At 41.1% G+C, this 19070-nt stretch overlaps 1 protein-coding gene across 1 annotated transcript in view; it reads left to right on the top strand.

Moving 5' to 3' along the window:
* Positions 1 to 19070, top strand: part of fusl (fuseless) — a gene marked incomplete in the record, with an annotated part of 465734 nt that overhangs the window by 313212 nt on the left and 133452 nt on the right.

Raw genomic sequence — 19070 nt, forward strand, 5'->3', positions numbered from 1 at the left:
CGCTTAGAACTTTTGGAAATAAATGGTATAAAATACCAACACAATGGAAATATAAACACATTAGCAGTATAATGTGATCCTTTATTGACAACGTTTCGCCCACACAGTAGGCTTTTTGAAGTCACAAATAGATCTACCTTGGTGAAAAGTACCTGACTATTTATAGGATGGAGTCAGGTGGAGAATGCTGCATGTGACAATCTTCCGAGTAGGGTGACAGAGTCTAGGACCTTTGGTAGCTTGAAATACTCACATACTTTTCACCCATGTAGATCTGTTTTTGACTTGATAAAGCCCACTGTGTGGGCGAAACGTTGTCAATAAAGGATCATATTATACTACTTATGTGCTTAGAACTTTTCATTTGTCTAAATTAAACTGCATTTACTATTTCTCCAATCACTGCATCAGTCTATTCAGATCTTCCTGTAACGCTGAAGTGTCCCCATCAGAATTAATCCGACGGCCTATTTAGGTGTCGTCGGCAAAGTTGCTTATGTCGATATTTATTCCTTCTTTTATGTTGTTAATGTAGATGATGAATAACAAAGGGCCCAGCACTGACCCCTGTGTAACACAATCTGTGACATGTTCCCATTCTGATTTATCCCCATTTATGCAAACTCTGTTGACTGTCAACCAAGCCTCTATCCAGGAAAAAATTGTCCTATTCTGTTTGCCTCTTCTTTCCTCAACAATCTCCAACGAGGATCTCTATCTCTTTAAAAGACTTACTGAGTCTATATACACTATCATATTCATTTCCATGATCTGCTTTCTCAAATACCTTTGTAAAAAAAGTTAGTAAATTCGTAAGGCAGGAACGCTCCATTGTAAAACGGTGATGAGATTCATTGATAGATTTACGTCTTTCGTGGTGGCTACGACTAAACTCGGCAATTATTGATTCCACTTTTCCCACAGTTGAAGTTATACTTATTGGTCTATAATTCGAAGATAAGGACCAGTCTCATGGACCAGTCCACTTATCTGGCACCATGCCAGTTTGTATTGATATGTTATAAATATTAGCCAAATGTTTGCTAAGTTCTTCATTACATAACTCTAAAACCCCTGAGAACAGACAGTTCATCAGGGCCCTGGGGACTTGTTAGGTTTCAATCTTTTTTTTTTCTTTTGTGTTTTAAGAACCCTGTCACTAGTGACTTTAATAATGCACAACACATTTTCTTCCTGATCTACATAATTTTTTTTCTTGAATTTCTTTAGCATCTTCATTTATAAAAACCAAGAAAAATTAGTGTTGAAGATTGGACATCACCTGTTGTAAATCAGAGCAGTGTTTGAGAGACTTGCTTAATACATTAACACAGTTAACTTTTCAGAAGAGGTAAAACGAAATAAATATTTCCCTGCTTTGACAGGAATTTATAATACAATTTTCCACCTAAAACGGTCACATCTGCTCCTCCGCACTTGATTTTCACTCCCGCCATCATCGAATTAGGAGGCAACTTTTATGAAAGTTTGATGTCATGCCACTGATGATTTTGGAAGTCACACGAGCCATTCGACGATGCTAGGTATGGGTTCAACAATTTTGGTCATGGGACACGTAAATATGCCAATCATTCAAGGAATCTGGTCCTCCTTACTGTACACAAGGGATGAAAGTTTGAGTCCCATTTGATGAGATGTTTTGGAGTTACTAATGAAATATAGGAAGCCTCTTAAAGATTTCCATTCAGAGACACTTAACAAGAACTATTACGAGACTAGAATAAAACTCAGATGAGTGTGTATAGTCAACCATGTACATGCCAAAGGTGTGTGTAGTTTGTGCTAGGTGCCAGTAGAAGATTGTACCCGGGACTTATTTTAAGCTGTATTAATGCCTTTAAGAAAAGAACAAAGTATTCTGTCTCAAAGAAGAAATAATGTAGGATTTTTAAATTATCAAAAGTTAGAAAACATATTTTAATGATAGTTAATTAAACCTAACACGCAAGACTTCACTGAACCAAACTTCTCATAAAGCGGAAGATGTACATCCTTTAGATCGACTATTAGCTTGTGTTGAACGTACTTCACACCTGCCTCACACGATTCTTGAGTTGGCCACACCCTTTGAATATAGTTCTGCTTTGTATATCAGTTGTCCTACAGGCACAACAGAAACAACAGTACCTTATAAATGAATCTTGTAGTCCCTGAAGAAAAACTAATAATTTTAGGAGAACAAAGACTTTCTACCCACACATCTCGTATTCGATAAGTGATGAGTTTGTGCATTGTTTCTTATGTTTCTTTCAAGTCTTCAGCGACAGCTAACAGCATACATGGTAAGGTCTTGCTGGTATAAACTAAGACTGCCTTAAGATTGTTTTGCTGGAATGAAGGAAACACCACATTACAGTGTCACGAAGTTCGTTACATCATAACAATAATTCACTGATTCTTCCAATTTAAAGTAAGTTTCTAGGCTTTTTTGCCATCTTCTGAACAAACTGACTCTTGTATCTGTTTGTGGTTAATTCCACCGGCCAAATCTTGAACCATGTAGCTCTGACTGTTCCTTGGATAAATAAGGAACACTTACAAGATCGTTACGTCACTTTGAGTTAATAGATGTGGTTCCAGGTTGTTGATTCCAGCTCGGAATCTGATGTAGTGGCTCGTTCATCATACGAGGAAAATATATCTTCACAGGATGGTGGTACTGGAACAGCGAGATACTCTGAATGTTTCACCAATCTCACTGTAAGAGGAAGATTTGGATTTAATTTTTAATAAAAATCCCTACACTCTCGTGATACAGCAATAACAATTCATTGTGATCCTTTGGTTACCTCCATACCGTCGGGGCTGCAAATGACACGCATGATTTCCTTCCAGTAAATCAGTAGCATAACGATCTGAAAGTCACAAAACAACAATGAGGTACCCATAGCTTATCCTGATCTCCGACCTTTACAGCAAAGTAATGAAAATATGCCTTTTTCACAAGAAGCATGAAGTTTCGTTTGTGCTTTTTTGGAGTAATATTACTAGATTTATAGGAAAAAGCATTACTGTCGCTTAAGCAACCACTAGGCATTGCAGGCTTATAAGATGACAATTGAAAATACCCCTTACTCTGAAAAAGAGAAAATATACAATCCACAAAAATCAAACAGAGTCATAAACTGTCTTTCATAAAATGGTCAAGCATTCAGAAGACAATAATAAAGTTGAAAAGTAATTGGGGTGAGGATGGAAGTTTTATTCCACTGAAATTTTACGTGTTGAAGCACATCTAAGTTGAAAATTGAATTAAAGGCGAATTGAAATCTTTGTTGACAAATGTAATAGATATTATTAAAGGAGTCTGCCTAATTAACTGCCATATCCCCGTTTCTAGATGCACTCTGAGCAAAATTCTCTGTTAATATTTCTTTCAACAAAAAAAAAAAAGCCATTTGGTAGAAGCTTTTAGATCAGCGTCCTATTACGTGGATTAGCATTGATCTTGTCAGTTTGGCCTCAAGGAGAGCCAAAGGGGTGAAAATGGTCTTGGTGGCTGCAATATTAATAAAGGTAGTGCGCGTCAGAAAGGTGGCGGGCAGCCTTTGATAGTTAGAGGATGCGGCGGTGAAGAGCCTGGCCCGTCAATCTAAATTAGTGACCCCCCTCAGTGGCCGGGCCTGTTGTCCGCCGTCATAGAGAAAACGCGCATCTGATTCCACCTTCTCTGTGGATAGTTTAGTTTGTGTGTGTATGTGTGTGTGTGTGTGTGTGTGTGTGTGTGTGTGTGTGTGTGTGTGTGTGTGTGTGTGTGTGTTGTGTGTGTTGTGTGTATTGTGTGTGTGTGTGTGTGTGTGTGTGTGTGTGTGTGTGTGTGTGTGTGTGTTTTGTGTGTGTGTTTTGTGTGTGTGTTTTGTGTGTGCGCGCGCGCGTGTGTGTGTGTGTGTGTGTGTGTGTGTGTGTGTGTGTGTGTGTGTGTGTGTGTGTGTGTGTGTGTGTGAGGAAAGGCGGAAAGGAGAGCTGAAAATCCAAGGGACTAGAAATACGATCTACTTCTTTGGATTAAACATGATTACCTCTCACATAGATAGCACTGATAAGGGAAAGTGAGCAAATCTCTACTAGGGAGCAGCAATGAGCTGAGGAACGAGGTGCTGGTCAAATCACTTTTATTACCAAACATTATTATTACCAAACATTATTATTACCAAACATTCTGGCAAGAGGCTCAGCTAAATTGTCAATATCTCTCTTCTAAGTGATGTTGTTGAAGACACTGATTAGTGCAGATTCCCCTTGGCGCACTGCTAATTACCACGGAAGACGACGTCCAGAAAAAAAAAGTCGTTGAATCTGCACTCAACAGTATCACCACCAACTACAACCAGATAAATGATTTCTTCAGTTTAGCTGAATCTTTTTCCTGGAATATTTTTAAAATGTTTTTGACTTCTAAGAAGATGACTTTTTAATAGGTTTATTACACTTAAGAAATGCCATTAATCTTCAACCCATTTTATAACCCAGCCCTATTGGTACTTTTTTTTTCCAAATTTGAGTCCCTTATCGTAGCCTCTTTGGTCTATGAGACATTTAACTTATTCAAATAGAATGGTTTACCCCGAGGATGATTTTTTCCTGCCATACTCTATCATTCAGGATGGCTTTCATAAATAAAAGTATAAGGAAAGCGGTAAGCCTGGCCTTGAAGTGGACGATTAGGACGTCTTGCATCCCACTCTAAATTGATAATACACGACAGCTGCACATATTTCCTTTTAGTAAGATCTGAGTAATGTTTACATATGAACTACCATATAGATGCCATATAACACAAATTTGGTTAGAACAATGACGACCTCACTGTAAAAGATAAAAATTACCCACTGAAAAAAACAATATTTATAGTAAACTCATAAAATGCAGTACTAGGCAGCGAGGTTTGGGTGAACTAGTAAAGAAAGTATAACAAGTTGTAATATAACAAGTTAGATCTTAACATAATATACTACAGCAGCATTAATACAAAAATATGATAACTCAACTGGCATAAAAAAAGGTGTAAACAAAGGAACGCATTCTTTTGCATAATGTACTACTTAAAACACTCTGCACCATGATATAATATATATAAATTCATTCGAAATTGGTGTACTTATATATACATAAGTTTGAACACTGTAAAACATCATTATAAGTTTCTGAATAGTTTGCTTATGCTGTCAGAAATGCAACACAATTCATGCTCGGGCACTGTAACATCACAAACTTAAGTTTCTGGGTAATGATGAATCACAATACTGATATTGTAATACAACAGAACGTTAATGCGGAGGGAAGAAATGCAACATTCAAAATAGCAGACATGCGGGCAAATTTATGGGAAAAATACAAACCAATAAGGAAGACAACCGAACATTAAAATGTATTGATGGGGCATAATGTATTTATATGCGTACAGTATTCCAGACGAAGAAGAAAGGGTGGTTCATTTTTATGGTGAATAAGTAGAATATACTTGTACAAAATTTACTTTCTAATTACATATACTAATTATAAATATTAATTATATAGACCAATTTTTTTCTAAATTATGGAAAGTAGTACAACTTTCAAAAGGGAAAGTAAAGTGTTGATGAGCGGCAGTTCATGATGACAACACTCGCACATAACACCTGTGCACAACTTTACGCTGGGAAAGTTTACGATTACAAGTTAGCTGCTGGATGTGCAACAACCTCCCTTCCAAGTGCTCCATAAACTTTGCTTTGTACAACTTTGCAGTGTTCGTAACAAAGTTGTGTGCACGCTTTTGATTTTGATTCCAAACCCTTCTAAAATTTCAGAGAAATAAGTTCGAGCATAGTTTGCCTGCAGGATATTATTTAATTCTAACTAAGCAAGAAAAACTTTTTCATCTTTTGGATAAGAAGTTATTTATTTATTTATTTATTTATTTTTGCCAGTCGTCATTTGTTTTTATTTTTATTTTTTTGTCAGAGCAGAGATCTGTGATGAACAGTAGTCTCTGTGGTAATGCATAGGAGTTTAACCCTAACGTGTATTTAGTTTCATTCATAACTAACTCAAAATTTGGTGGTGACTGTTTAAACGATATTTCTTTTCATTTTGACCCATTATCACGTCACTTCAAAGATAATCATCAGCTTTCCTGATTAAAATGGATCGAAGAACAGCCAGAAACATTTCACTAAGGTGCCTCTTGGGATCAGTTCCTTGCTCTTGCGCCTTTGTATGTTCTCCACAATGACTCTGTGAAAATTTCATTCGATAATTGGGTATGGTCAGTACAATCCATTAAATAATTAGCAATCGGTTAAGGTCTTCGGAAAACTAACTCGTATTTACGAAAAAAAAAATATGATTTTCATGTTGGTACTGCTCTCTTTCGTATTTTAAAGTGGCACTCAACATATTGATTATTATTATAATCATGGTGGAGCGCAAAACTCGAAGGATTATACAGGTCCTGGGAGGGGGGATGAAAGGCATTCAGTGTCAATTCAGGGAACTGGAGCACAGATCAAATTCCCTAGATCAAGAGCCCCTCACCAGCATCAAGGAGGGTGCTAGCAAAATCAGTTGCAATGAAACTGAACCTACGCACCGAAACCTGCACACTGTGTTTATAGTGACTTTGCCTTAAAAGATAGATAGAAAAAAATAAATAGTGCACTATTCTATAGGGCATACAACTCTCCCTTTTCTACAAAATTGGTAAGACGTACAATGCTCTAGTTGACATCAGATGAAAGATAAGGGATAGATAATCTTGGTACCAACGCAGTTTGAGCGAAAATGTTAATAGAATGCACAATAAAAAATGTTGAAGTTTATTATTTTTTTTAGTATTTTTTGGGGGGAGGAAAAAATCAATGAAAACAAAGCGGTAAAAATATCGTAAATCCCCTCTGCATGCTAGTAGAACCATCATTACTCAATAACGTGTGCAAAAAATCATGACAGTCCTATAAATGCATTTTTCTGTAAACACTTTACGGTCATTGCACGCAACATTTCAGTATGTTGCTCACCTCAACACATGTTGAGAGCCCACAGCGACTGAGCTGTTATTAATCCCTGTATTTGAATGGAATCCTCAGAGAAGTTGTAATGTAATGTATTTAGAATGAATCAATCACAAAAATTGTAATTTTTAGAGGAAAAAAAGCATGGATTGCCATCATGTCTCATTGATGACAGTAAGAGCAAAAATATTACATTTTTGCAAAAACATACTTAGAAATATGATGGAAACAAGCTAATTTCATCAACATGTTGCCAGAATTATGCACTATTTTTCGGTGAGAAAACATTTTTATCCACAATTTTTCAATTTTCTTTTTTTTATCACTCCTAAAAAATTCGCACACTCATCAAGAACCTCCTATGAGGGGGTCATTATGTTGAAAAGCCTGTAACTGACGACATGTCTTCAGTGGTGTCACTTGCTTTCTAAAACTCATCTAGCAACTATCACTGTGATGGAAGCGATGGATAATTTGATCATATGAGTTACTGTTGCTTTCATCTCACAAACACAATATATTAAAAAATATGGCGAAGATAATGTTCAATCTTGTTCCTTTGCCTGGGTTTGATTTAGTTGTTTTAATTTAAATTCACAAGAGATTCATGAGATTTAAAAAAATCCAGAAAGCATTTGAAAATCTCTGAAGAAATTATTTTCAACGTCTTGTAATTTACTGACGAATCTTAAGACAATTGTGGTATGGTACGAAATTATTTCAGACATGGGTACAATTAGTAGTACCTTGCTGTAAAATGCATTACCAACAAAACATTAATCTAGGAGGACAAAGGACGCCATTTTTTTTCTTTTAAATTTTATTGAAATTTTTACTGTGTTTTAAGCAGCATTTGAAACCTGCACACTGTGTTTGTAGTGACTTTTTGCCTTAAAAGACAGATAGAAAAAAATAGTGCCCTATTTTATAGGGCATAAAACTCGACCATTTTTACAAAATTGGTAAGATGTACAGTGTTCTAGTTGACATCAGATGAAAGATAAAGGATTAGATAATTCTTAAACCACGAAATTTGACCGAAATGTCAATAGACTCCATACTAAAAAAAAGGTTGAATTTTTTTTTTTAAGGATTTTTTTTTTGGGGGGGGGAAATCAACGAAAATAACAAGGTAAAAAATATCGGAAATTCCCATTACATCTAAGTAAAATCAGGGCAGGGAGAAAGAGGACCTAGTAGCAATCAGCGAAGAGGCGGGGCCAGGAGCTATGAATCGACCACTGCAACCACAAATAGGTGAGTACACAGAGGAAGAGCTCGCTCGGGCAGAGCAAAGTTACCGGTTATGGGCGATTTGGGAAAACCTGGAGCCACGTGGGAGGTCCCGAAACATGGAGAGCCAAGATGATGGATGTGGTACTGGAAAACCTCATGCATCAACACGTTAGGGACACTACCAGGTGCAGAGGGGACGATGAACGAGCAAGACTGGACCTCACGTTCACCCTGAGCAGCTCAGACATTGAGGACATCACATACGAGAGGCCCCTTGGAGCTAGTGATCACATGGGTCTGAGCTATGAATACATAGTAGAGTTACAAGTGGAGAAAAACTTCCTACAGGAGGTTCAGTGGGACAGAGAATTGGTAAGAAAATCAGTAAACGAAATGATGGAATATGTAACAACAAAGTAGAAGCAGGCAGAGTAGAAGTTTGTTCCCAAGGGTAGCAGAAATATTGGGAAGACCAGAATGAGCCCATGGTTTACCCGAAGGTGTAGGGAGGCAAAAACTAAGTGCACTAGAGAATGGAAAAAGTACAGAAGGCAAAGGACCCTTGAAAATAAGATTAGTCGAAGAGCCAGGAACGAGTATGCACAGATAAGGAGGGAAGCCCAGCGGCAGTACGAAAACGACATAGCATCGAAAGTCAAGTCTGACCCAAAACTGCTGTATAGTCACATTAGGAGGAAGACAACAGTCAAAGACCAGGTGACCAGGCTGAGGAAAGAAATTGGGGAGCTCACAAGAAACGATCAAGAGGTATGTGAGAAGCTCAATACGAGATTTAAGGAAGTATTTACAGTTGAGACAGGAAGAACTCTGGGAAGACAGAACAGAAGGGGATATCAACAAGGAATATACCAACAAGTGTTGGATCACATACACACAACTGAGGATTTAACCCAGCCAAATGCAAAGTCATGAAGATCGGGGAAGGACAAAGAAGACCACAGTCAGAGTATAGGCTAGGCGGCCAAAGACTGCAAACCTTACTCAAAAAGAAAGATCTTTGGGTGAGTATAATATCGAGCACGTCTCCGACAGTACACATCAGCCAGATAACTGCTGCAACATATGGACGCCTGGAAAACCTGAGAATAGCGTTCCGATACCTCAGTATGGAATCGTTCAGGACACTGTACACTGTGTACGTCAGGCCCATACTGGAGTATGCAGCACCAGTATGGAACCCACACCTGGTCTAGCACGTCAAGTAATTAGAGAAAGTGCAAAGGCTTGCAACAAGGCTAGTTCCAGAGCTAAGGGGAATGTCCTGGGATGGAAGGTTAAGAGAAATAGGCCTGACGACACTGGAGGACAGGAGGGTTAGGGAAGACATGATAACGACATACAAAATATTGTGAGGAATAGATAAGGTGGACAGAGACAGGATGTTCCAGAGATGGTACACAGAAACAAGGGGTCACAATTGGAAATTGCAGACTCAGATGAGTCAAAGAGATGTTAGGAAGTATTTTTCAGTCACAGAGTTGTCAGGAAGTGGAATGGTCTGGATAGTGAGGTAGTGGAGGCAGGAACCATATATAGCTTTAAGACGAGGTATGATAAAGCTCAAGGAGCAGGGAGAGAGAGGACCTAGTAGCGATCAGTGAAGAGGCGGAGCCAGGAGCTGAGTCTCGACCCCTGTAACCACAAATAGGTGAGTACACACACACACACACACACACACACACACACACACACACACACTCACACACACACACACACACACACAGCGAAGAGGCGGGGCCAGGAGCTATGACTCAACCCCTGCAACCACAAATAGGTGAGTACAAATAGGTGAGTACACACACACACACACACACACACACACACACACACACACACACACACAAGGACCAGGTACTCAGGCTGAAGAAGGAAGGAGGGAAGCTCACAGGGAACAAATACGAAGTATGTAAAGCGCTCAGCTCCGTATTAAGTAGAGACAGAGAGGCTTCCATCTAACCGTGGTGGCAGGTGTACCAACACAACTTAGGAGGAGATGATGAAACTTCTAGGGGGAACTAGATACCTGGAAGGTGATGGGCCCAGATAATACCTCTCCCTAGGTTTTGAGAGAAGGAGCAGATGTACAGTGTGTTCCACTAACAACGATCGTCAATAAATATCCCGAAACAGGGCCACTGCCTGATTTTGTGGAACACAGAAAATTTAGTCCCGATTTTTAAGAAAGGAGAAAGACAGGCTGCACTAAATTACAGGCCAGTGTCCCTGACATATTGTATGTAAAGTTATTGAGGAGATTATCAGGAAAAGAGTGGTGGAGCACCTAGAGGGGAATGTACTCATATATGATAACCAGCACAGCTTCAGGGAAGAAAATTATGCATCATAAACCTATTGGAGCTCTATGACACGGTAACAAAAGTAAGACAGGAGAGAAAGGGATGAGCAGACTGCATCTTCTTGGACTGTAAGAAGGCTTTCGCCACGGTACCACACAGAAGACTTGTTGAAAAGCTAGAGAAGCAGGCAGAAATATGATGGAAAGTACTGCAATGGATCAAGGAAAGCCTGACAGGAAGGAAACAATGTGTGCTGGTACGAGAAAAGGTGTCAGAATGGGTGCATGTGTCGAGTGGGCCTCCACAAGGGTCAATCCTAGGTCCTGGGTTCTTTCTTGTATATGTGAATGACATGACTGAAGGGATAATCAAAAATGTCCCTGTTCTCAGACGATGGGAAATTTATGAGGAGAATAAAAGAGGACGAAGATCAGGTAAGCCTACAAGGAGATCTGGACAGGCTGCAAGCCTAGTTCGACAAACGGCTCATGGAGTTTAACACCAGCAAGAGCAGTCTTGAAGCTTGGAGAAGGACAGAGGAGACCGTAGACGGAATACAGTCTAAGAGCTCAGAGGCTGCAAAACTCATTCAAGGTAAAGGATCTTGGGGTGAGCATCATACCAAGCACATCTGAAGCGTACATCAACCAAATAACTGCTACAGCACATGGGCGTCTTTCAAACTTAAGAATAGCATGTCGACATCAAAGTATGGAGTTATTCAAGACACTGTACACTGTGTAAGTCAGCCAGACCCGTACTAGAATATATAGCACCAGTATGGAACCCCACAACAAGATTAGTCACAGAGCTAAGGGAACTGTGTCGAAAGCCTTCTTACCCACCTTTCTCTCTCTCTCTTGTCCTACTTCCGACACCTTGTCGTAAAAGTCCAACAGGTTTGTGACACAAAATTTCCCTTTCTTGAAACCATGCTGGTTGTCGTGTATAAGCTCATTCCTTTCTACATGTTTCACAACTCTTCTGATAATCTTCTCCATGACTTTCCATACTGTACATGTCAGTGACACTGGACTGTACTTTTGTGCTGCATGTCTGTCTACTTTCTTTAAAACTGGGACTACATTTGCTGTCTTCCAACTTGAGGTAGTCGCCCTGTTTCGATAGATGTATTGAAGATTGTTGTTAGTGGCACACACAGCCACTGATATCCAGTTGGAAAGATGGCATCTGTTATCATTCATGTGAGCTTGGTTTTTGTGAGAGCTATGATGTCTGGTGATGCTTCTGTGATTCTTTAGTTCCACTTTTCACATTTATTCGTTATTCCGTCTGCGGTGGTGTACTATACCTTGAGCTTCATTTCCAACACTGTATTCTCGGGGGTTTGTGGGGGGCTGTGGGAGCAGTAGACCTGGCAGGATGGTACGGGAGTCTACTGTGTTGGGTGGGGTGGGGGTTGTGGGTGTGGAGTGTGGTCTGTTTTGGGATAATATGTTTGGTTGTTGGGTTCAGTGGGTTCAGTGGTGGTTGCGCTTGCTACTCCTGACTCTCGTTGTCTCCTCCTGACTCTAACCTTGTCTCTCTTTCTTGCCCCTTTCGTCTTTTTATCCTCTGAGTTTTTGTCGTTTTGTTCTCGTTCTGTTGTGATCAAGGTATTTCGCTGTTTCCATTAGCCGTGGTTTCTGCTGCAGGATACTGTCCCACACCGTTTCTGACTTGAAAATCAATTCGACTTGCCGATTTCTTCCTCCCCTTATTCTCTGAAAATTTATCTGCTCTGTCATGTCCTCGTCTCCTGTTTGTTTGATGATATTGTGAATCTCTTTTTTCTCCCCCAGTTTTGGTGTGTGTGTGTGTGTGTGTGTGTGTGTGTGTGTGTGTGTGTGTGTGTGTGTGTGTGTGTGTGTGTGTGTGTGTGTGTGTGTGTGTGAAAACATGGTCTGCACTCCCACCTTGCCCCCTCTTCCCTTTTCTCCACTTACATATTCTCTTTCAATAAGATTAATCCCGAAGGCACTTCAAGTATGGCTTGTATGCAGCGTGAAGAAACAGCCTGGCTTATCAGGTAGGCACCAGGTAACCCATCATCATCAGTTTCTCTTTCTCCACCTTTGTATTCACTTCCGCTCCTACACTTGACTTTACGATGCAGAACCTCCCCTGTTGTCGCTCCGTGTCCTCCAACACAGTTCTTGAATTACATTCTCTCGTTTTGCCTTTGTATCAGTTTGTATTGCAAGCGTGACCAGACTTATGGTTGACGAGAGGCTACCCCTGGGTAATTACTTCCCTTCTCTCTCACTGTCTCCTAACCCTCTTCCCTCCCTGCCAATCTGCTTCTTCCCCCACCTCGCTTCTTACCAGTCTCTCGCTTTAATTCCTCTCTTGTTTACTTCTTTCCTTCCTCTTTCTTCCCATAACGTTCTCCTTCTCTACCATCTTCTCTCCTCCCTCATTCTGTTCTTTCCTTCCTCTTGCTTCTTTCATTCACTACCTCTCTTCCATTCAGTCTCTCTGTGTCTCTCTCTGTCTCTCTCTCTGTCTCTCTCTCTGTCTCTCTCTCTGTCTCTCTCTCTGTCTCTCTGTCTCTCTCTCTGTCTCTCCCTCTGTCTCTCCCTCTGTCTCTCTCTGTCTCTCTGTCTCTCTCCATCTCTCTCTGTCTGTCTGTCTGTCTGTCTCTCTCTCTCTCTCTCTCTTTCTCTCTCTCTCTCTCTCTCTCTCTCTCTCTCTCTCTCTCTCTCTCTCTCTCTCTCTCTCTCTCTCTCTCTCTCTCTCTCTTTCTCTCTCTCTCTCTTTCTCTCCTTCCCACTTTCCTTCATCATTTCGTCTCAGATTTTATGATGCCAGCGTAATTACACACTACACATCACATCCCTCAGTCTCTCCCCGCCTCCGCCAATGTGTCCTCCCCTCTACACTCCCCAGCAGACAAACATTGTCTTCCAGGAATCACTCTCAACAGCAGTCACTTTCCCCACGAAACAATCTCCATAGAAATTTTCCCCCCATCTACCTGCAAACAAATAAACTCCCCAACAATCGCTGTTGCAACAAATAAGCTCTCCAACAATCACTGTCCCAACAAATACTCTCTCAACAAACAGATTTTCTCCTCTACGAACAGGTACTTCCTATAAACAAATAATCTCCCTAAAAATTAATCTCCCAACAAGTAAACAAATATTTTTCCCAACAGTTACTCGCCCCAATAAATAGTCTTCCTAACAAACAAAAGTTCACCCTATCCAAGAATCTCCCCAGCAACAAAATACTTTCTCCAACAGTCATTCTCCCCAACAAAATTTCCCTGACAAACACATGCTCTTACGAACAATCTCTCTAACAGGTATTCTCCACTACAATCATTCTCTCCAGTAAATACTTCCCAAAAATAAACGCTCTCACAAACACTCTCACAAACATTCCCAACAAACAAATGCTCTGGCAAACGCTCATTAGCAATCATTCTCCCCAGCAGTCATTCTCCCAACAAACACTCTCACCAATACTTCTGAACAAACAATCACTTTCCAGAACTAGCAAAATATTTCGTCAACAATCAACCTCTCACACAACACATTTCCCACAATCATTTTCTCCTGACCAACAAACACTGTAACTAACAAACGAACACTCTCCCGAACATTTCTCTCCCCGACAGACCAAAGTTATTTTTCCTAAAGCAGTCATGTATAACATGGAAAGCATGCATGACAAATAAAATTTCCAGTAATAGGATTTAAAAGGTTGAGAGAGATGTTCCAGGGAGACGTATGGAAGGCAGGACTTGTGCATATAGTTGTATTTACCGAGCTGATGTTGAAATTGTGGAAACAACCGATGAAAAGCGATCAAATTATTCATGAAAACAGAAGAAACTATTCTCATAGAGGTACAGGACGTTTCGTTCACTACACATGAACGAAACGTTATGCACCTCTGAAAATAAAGGTTCTTCTATTTTCTTGAATATTTTCCTCTCAACCTGAGATGGAGAACTCTGAACTTCAGTTTCCAGGCCACAGACTTTTGACGTTCTCTTAGCTGGTATATCACTGTCAAATTTGATTTTAAACTGGTGAATGGTGCAAGTATCTCCTGCATCCTCCTCTAGTCGTCCCGCATCCCAGCTGCCATGAAGCTGAATTAATGCTTCCTATCGAGTCTGTGACTCAACTGAGTGTTCAGCTTCCAGCCTCGTTCCATTGTTCTTGTCTCTTTATTACTGATTTAATCTATATTCGTTTACCTTGTTTAGGTTCAGAGGTATTTCGAATGTAGCGACTACATCTCAACTCTCTAGAAACGTGAGATTAAGTTCGTTAAGTCTTCATCTATGGTTTTATCTCTCATTTCATGTATTAGGTTTATGGTGAAGCTCCTCATTCTAAGATATTTTTTAACGCTGCTTGGTCAAGGGTGTGTGATCGTGCTGGTGTCAGCATATTTAAGAGACTCACAGACTCTAAATACTCTATGAGCATTTCTTCACGATGGTGCAGAGCGTCCAGCCTCGTTTTCCTTCTTACAGTTTTCACTTATTTCCATAGGCAGCATTTAAGTTCTAGTTATCACCTTTGTTTTTACCATTCTCACAATCTATTTACATCTTTTTTGTAGCTTCCTAAAGTCATTCTTCGTTGTCAGCTTCCTGATCCTCGACCATTATAATATAAGTCTCTCTTTGAGTCTCTCCTTCCTGCCAGTTATGTATACCTTAGGGACTCATTTATCATTTTATTATTACTAAGCCTGATGTATCCTCGAGAAGCTTATCATACTCTTCTTGAAGCTATATATGGATCCTGCCTTAACAACTTCACTCTCCAGGTCCTTCCATTTTCTGACTACTCTATGGCTACTTTTTAACATCTCAGTTATTCATTTGAGTTTTGGACTTCCCGCTCAGCCCTCGTAATCTTGTTTCCCATCTCTTAAACAGTCTGTCCTTTTTCACCCTTACAATTCCTGTCAGTATTTTGTACGTTGTTATCGTATCAACCATAGTCTTCCTGTCCTCCAGTGTCATATGGCTGAATTTCCTTAACCTCTCCTCATAGGACATAACCCTTAGCTCTGGGACTAGTCTTGTTGCTAACCTCTGCACTTTTTTCATTTTCTTGACATCCTTGACGAGGTGTGTGTTCCATACAGGTGCTATATACTCCAATAAAAGCCTGATGTACACAGTCTAGTGTCATGAATGATTTCTTTGATTTTCGAAGTGCACCTCAGGTGATTTGCTTGATATAATACTACTCCTTAAGTTTAATATGCAGTCTTTGCCCCCCGATTCTTTACTCTGTGTGCGGTATTTGCCCTTCCCCAAAATTCAAAATTTTGTACTTGATGGGGTTAAACTTTAAACCTCTGTGTTTTTGCTCTCCCTCTGTGGGCACCTAGCTCCCTTGTGGGCACCTAGCTCCCTTGTGGGCACCTAGCTCCCTTGTGGGCACCTAGCTCCCTTGTGGGCACCTAGCTCCCTTGTGGACACCTAGCTCCCTTGTGGACACCTAGCTTCCTTGTGGACACCTAGCTCCCTTGTAGTGCTCCCCTGTCTTAGTATTTGACTGGCTCCTCCTTCTTACTTCCCACTACTACTTCCTTCCACCTCTTCCACTACTACTACGACTACTACTACCACTACTACTACTACTACTACTACTACTGCTACTGCTACCACTACCACTTCCTGCCTATATATACCCGTCCTGCCCTACTTCTCGTTAATGTGACTTTGTAAATAGTCCAAGTTGGACCGAAACGTCGTCGTAAGCTCCTCTCTTCTATGTGCGGGTTATTTGTGTATCGCTCCAGGACTAGTTTCGCTACAAACCTTTGCACTTTCTCTAAATTTTTATATGCTTGACCGGGTGTTGATTCCAAACTGGTGCCTCATACTCCAATATGGGCCTGACTTACACGGTGAACAGAGTCTTGAACGATTCCTTACTGAGGTGTCGAAATGCTATTCTTAGGTTTGCATGGCGCCCATATGCTGCAGTAGGTATTTGGTTGATGTGCACCTTAGATGTGCTCGGTATTATACTCACTCCAAGACCCTTTTTCTTGAGTAAAGTTAGCTGTCTTTGGCCCCCTAGTCGGTGCTCTGTCTGAGGACTTCATTGCCTTTCTCCAATCTTCATAATTTTGTAATTAGTGGGTTTAAACTCCAGGAGTCAGTTGCTGGACCAGGTTTGCAGCCTGTCCAGATCCTTCGTAATCCTGCCCGATCCTCATCCGATAGCAAACATGGACACTTCTGAATCTATCCCTTCCATCATATCATTCACATATACCAGAAACAGCACTGGTCCTAGGACTGACTCCCTGTGGAACATTGACCGTCACAGGCACACACACGGACACCTCAATACATGCTATTACTCGTTGTTGCTTTCCTGTTAGGCATTCTCTGATTCATTGGGTGCCTTGCCTGTTATACCTGCCTGGTCCTCCAGCTTTTGTACTAATCGCTTGTATGGAACTGTATCGAAAGCCTTCTTACAGTCCAAGAAAATGCAATCTACCAACCCGTTTCTCTCTCTGTCTTCCTTCCGTCCTCTTGTCCTAGAACTCCAGTAGGTTTGTGACACAGGATTTCCCCTACCTGAAACCATGCTGTTTGCCGTGTATAAGCTCATTGCTTTCTTCTCCTGATAATGTTCTCCATGACTGCAAACTATACATATCAGTGACACTGGTCTATAGATTCATGCTGTATGTTTGTCTCCTTTCTTAAAACCTGGGACTATATTTGCTGTCTTGCACACCTCACGTAGTCGCCCTCTTTCTATAGATGTTTTAAAGGTTGGTGTTAGTGGCACACACACAGTACCTCTGGTCCCTCTATCAGGGCCCACGGAGAGATGTCCGGTCTCACCGCCTATGAGGTATCTAGTTCTCTAGCAGCCTCTTCACCTGCTTCTCGGTTGTGTGTAATGTGTCCACCACTTGTTGGTGTACCCCACAATTCCAGCATTCTGGAAATACTTGAAACTTGAAACTCATGTTTAGCTCTTCATATACTTTTCAGTTGTTTCATGTGTCTCTCCTATTTTTACCTCAGCCTGATTATCTGGTCCTTGATTGTTGGTTGTACAACAGCTTCTAGTCAGACTTAGCTATGTCTTTTTCGTATTGCAGCTGGACCACCTCCCTTATCTGGGCATATTATTTTCTGGATCTTTGAATAATCTTATTTTTCTTGGTCCTTTGAGTGTCTGTATGTGTTTGTGTATGTGAATGTGTTTGTGTGTGTGTGTATGTGTGTGTGTGTATGTGTGCGTGTGTGTGTGTGTGTGTGTTTGTGTGTGTGTGTGTGTGTGTGTGTATGTGTGTATGTGTGTGTGTGTGTATGTGTGTGTGTGTGTGTGTGTGTGTGTGTGGTGTATGTGTGTGTGCGTGTGTGTGTGTGTGTGTGTGTGTATGTGTGTGTGTGTGTGAATGTGTTTGTGTGTATGTGTGTATGTGTGTGTGTGTGTGTGTACTCACCTAGTTGTACTCACCTAGTTGAGGTTGCGGGGGTCGAGTCCGAGCTCCTGGCCCCGCCTCTTCACTGATCGCTACTAGGTCACTCTCCCTGAGCCGTGAGCTTTATCATACCTCTGCTTAAAGCTATGTATGGATCCTGCCTCCACTACATCACTTCCAAACTATTCCACTTACTGACTACTCTGTGGCTGAAGAAATACTTCCTAACATCCCTGTGATTCATCTGTGTCTTCAGCTTACAACTGTGTCCCCTTGTTACTGTGTCCAATCTCTGGAACATCCTGTCTTTGTCCACCTTGTCAATTCCTCTCAGTATTTTGTATGTCGTTATCATGTCCCCCTATCTCTCCTGTCCTTCAGTGTCGTCAGGTTGATTTCCCTTAACCTCTCCTCGTAGGACATACCTCTTAGCTCTGGGACTAGTCTTGTTGCAAACCTTTGCACTTTCTCTAGTTTCTTTACGTGCTTGGCTAGGTGTGGGTTCCAAACTGGTGCCGCATACTCCAATATGGGCCTAACGTACACGGTGTACAGGGTCCTGAATGATTCCTTATTAAGATGTCGGAATGCTGTTCTGAGGTTTGCTAGGAGCCCATATGCTGCAGCAGTTATTTGGTTGATGTGCGCTTCAGGAGATGTGCCTGGTGTTATACTCACCCCAAGATCTTTTTCCTTGAGTGAGGTTTGTAGTCTCTGGCCCCCTAGACTGTACTCCGTCTGCGGTCTTCTTTGCCCTTCCCCAATCTTCATGACTTTGCACTTGGTGGGATTGAACTCCAGGGGCCAATTGCTGGACCAGGTCTGCAGCCTGTCCAGATCCCTTTGTAGTTCTGCCTGGTCTTCGATCGAGTGAATTCTTCTCATCAACTTCACGTCATCTGCAAACAGGGACACCTCAGAGTCTATTCCTTCCGTCATGTCGTTCACAAATACCAGAAACAGCACTGGTCCTAGGACTGACTCCTGTGGGACCCCGCTGGTCACAGGTGCCCACTCTGACACCTCGCCACTTACCATGACTCGCTGCTGTCTTCCTGTCAAGTAT

This window comes from Cherax quadricarinatus, chromosome 5 (genome assembly GCF_038502225.1).
Source record: "Cherax quadricarinatus isolate ZL_2023a chromosome 5, ASM3850222v1, whole genome shotgun sequence".
NCBI lineage: Eukaryota > Metazoa > Arthropoda > Malacostraca > Decapoda > Parastacidae > Cherax > Cherax quadricarinatus.